This window comes from Pristiophorus japonicus, chromosome 2 (assembly GCF_044704955.1).
Source record: "Pristiophorus japonicus isolate sPriJap1 chromosome 2, sPriJap1.hap1, whole genome shotgun sequence".
NCBI lineage: Eukaryota > Metazoa > Chordata > Chondrichthyes > Pristiophoridae > Pristiophorus > Pristiophorus japonicus.
Window position 1 is genome coordinate 82535939 of NC_091978.1, and position 3584 is coordinate 82539522.

Consider the following 3584-nt stretch of genomic DNA (forward strand, 5'->3'; position numbering starts at 1 on the left):
TGGGCAGAGAATTCCACAGATTCACAACCCTCTGGGAGAAGAAATTCCTTCTCAACTCGGTTTTAAATTGGCTCCTCCGTATTTTGAGGCTGTGCTCCCTAGTTCTAGTCTCCCTGACCAGTGGAGACAACCTCTCTGTCTCTATCTTGTCTATCCCTTTCATTATTTTAAATGTTTCTATAAGATCACCCCTCATCTTTCTGAACTCCAACGAGTAAAGACCCAGTCTACTCAATCTATCATCATAAGGTAACCGCCTCATCTCCGGAATCAGCCTAGTGAATCGTCTCTGTACCCTCTCCAAAGCTAGTATATCCTTCCTTAAGTAAGGTGACCAAAACTGCACGCAGTACTCCAGGTGCGTCCTCACCAATACCCTGTACAGTTGCAGCAGGACCTCCCTGCTTTTGTACTCCATCCCTCTCGCAATGAAGGCCAACATTCCATTCACCTTCCTGATTACCTGCTGCACCTGCAAACTAACCTTTTGGGATTCATGCACAAGAACCCCCAGGTCCCTCTGCACCGCAGCATGTTGTAATTTCTCCCCATTCAAATAATATTCCCTTTTACTGTTTTTTTTCCCAAGGTGGATGACCTCACATTTTCCGACATTGTATTCCATCTGCCAAACCTTAGCCCATTCGCTTAACCTATCTAAATCTCTTTGCAGCCTCTCTGTGTCCTCTACACAACCCGCTTTCCCACTAACCTTTGTGTCATCTGCAAATTTTGTTACACTACACTCTGTCCCCTCTTCCAGGTCATCTATGTATATTGTAAACAGTTGTGGTCCCAGCACCGATCCCTGTGGCACACCACGAACCACCGATTTCCAACCCGAAAAGCGCCCATTTATCCCGACTCTCTGCTTTCTGTTAGCCAGCCAATTCTCGATCCATGCTAATACATTTCCTCTGACTTTGTCGTGTATATGCTGTGTGTAGGGCTAGACTCACCTTGTCACCCTAGCACTCCTCTAATAACCTCATTTATGTCTTGCAGCTCAGCCAGCAGCGCGGCCCCAAGCAAGGCCACAGAGACCAGAATGTGGGGGCGCATGGCAGGAGTCGACAGACGATCCTACTACATCTGGTGCTGAGGAGCTCCGATTGTCGCCTGTCAATCCGCTGAATCTGTTCTCAACGGATGAGAGCGCGGACTTCGAAGAACCTGCATCGCCACGCTCCAGAACCCATTCCATCCCAAGGCCATCTAGTGGTCCTCTTCCCATTCCCACCTCCAATCTGGAGATGCTGGCCCCAAGCACCTCTCCACGGGGCACCCCATTTGTCCCGAGGACGGCGCCGACCCCGCGGAGGCCTTGTGGACGCCTCATGGATGCGGCAGGTCTGTTCCACGAGCGCAGCATGACAGCGGAGAGATGGTTCAGTTGTCCAGGAGGACTGTAGACATTGGTGACCAGCTCATCGAAGCATTGTGGAGCATATCCCGACAGCTGACCACCATGACCGAGTACATTGCGCGCATGGCGGAGTCCCCGGATGCGATAGCCAGGAACCCTGCTGCCACAGACCTCCCAGTGGTCCCAGAGCGTAGCACTCCACCCCTAGGTTCCCCACCACCACTGCGAATTACAGATGAGAGCAAGGAACAAGATCCTGCTTCTGCATCAGAGAATGTTGCCCCCTCGGTACCCGCCCGCTCCCATACGCATCCAACCAACACATTTGCCTTCATCCCCCCCCTAATGAGGCACCGCCTGAGGCGCTCCTTGGCCACGCGCCGTGGAGCGAGGAGGGAAGGGTTAGAGGTGGGGAGAAGGTGAAGATGGGGGAAGGAAATTAAGATGCATATGCGCAGGTGATGGCTGCATTATATCTCCATCTGGGTGTATGCAATTTACATAAGAACATAAGAACATAAAAACTAGGAACAGGAGTAGGCCATACGGCCCCTCGAGCCTGCTCCGCCATTCAATAAGATCATGGCTGATCTGATCATGGACTCAGCTCACTTCCCCACCCGCTCCCCATTGTAGGGGGTGGTGTGGGGGTCAGCTTCATTTCTGACCTTCTGAGCAGTTCGAATCGCTCCCGCTCCCTGGGTTCTAGACTTTGGATTTATTTGGGGATGTGACAAAGTGCAGCAGAGAAGCTGGTTTTGGTGCAAGAAACTTTGATTTTATTCAGGAAAGAAAAGTGCAATGTCAAAACTAACAATATCTAAAATAAGGAGCACTTTATTACACATGCAGAAGGGGTTACAGAAAATAATATATCTCCTACCTCCCAATGCCTAAATCTGACTAGGTTAAACTCTAGGACAACAGGGATAATGCTCACCAATCCTCTTAGTGACAGTTAGCGGTGGTTCGCGGTTTCAGGGATCGCTGGAATCTCTAGATTCTGCTTGCCGTACCCCGAACGTCGTGGAAGACTTCTTGCTGCGTAGTCGTCAGTTGGGTTGAGTCCGCTGATGTGGTAAGGTGTGGTTTGGACTTATGGAGTTTCTTCACACAGAGGGGGCATCTTTGAATTTTGAGAAAACTTCGAGTTTTGCAGTCCCCCCTGTGATACTCGCTAGAGTGTCATGCTAATTGAGCAAAATTCCTGATTCCCGAAAGCCAACCTTCCCCTGCATTTACCTAGCTAAAACTTAATGTACCCTTCCCCCTTTGAAATGTAATGCAGTTTATAGGCAGATACAGTCATTCCGATTACATTACAGCATAGAGGGGGTCCGATGCCCCTCCATTACTCCGGTTTTACAGAAAATAAAAATACACAGTCAAAACACAAGTAAAATTCTTACAACACATGACCTCTGTGTTTTTACAGCAGGTAAAATCACAAAAACAAATCAAACATTACAATATAATGTTGCCCCTCCCGATGCGATCCCCAAGTTTGGCCAGGGAGCGTACAGCACCCTTTGGTGCCAGACTCGACAGCCTCTACCTCTCACTTGGCAAGTAATACACCACAAGTAGAGAATAATCGTGAGTTGACAGACAACTAAAACATGGGAAGCTATTCTGACCCCGGCTGGGATTTTTATGTTTCTGAAAATGTCCCACCACGGTAGAATTGTGATCTCCAGAATTTTCCTCCCTATCTCAATTGTTTTCTGTTCTAGAGTGTAGAACTGTTTCTGTGAGATTACTATGGCTTCCAGTAGAGCGGTAAGATGTTCAGGGATTTCGTAGCCAAAATGTGCAACATTATCTTGCAGGTTTGTGACGTTCCCACTTACAGTGAGGTGAACAGTGGAGGGTTTGGGAATGGGGACAATCCATTTCTGGGCCATTTGAACTTCTGCCCCGGGTTTAAAGCAGAAACTGCTGTCACTGACTGGACACCAGATGTGCTATCCATGCTGGTAGTTGAGCGCACTTGTGGTGACACAATATGTCCCACCTCCTATGTATGCTACCTGTGGAGGAACATGTTCTTGTGCCATTACCTCCATGGTACAGTTGATAGGCTGTGTACCAACAGCTTTAAACCCGCACTGTGGTTTTGAATAGGTGTTCAAGTGCTGGGGACACAGTATTATGTGTGCACCCCGGCTCCGGCACCTGGAGAGGTCAGTACCTGTTATAGCGTACTCCCACTTTATGA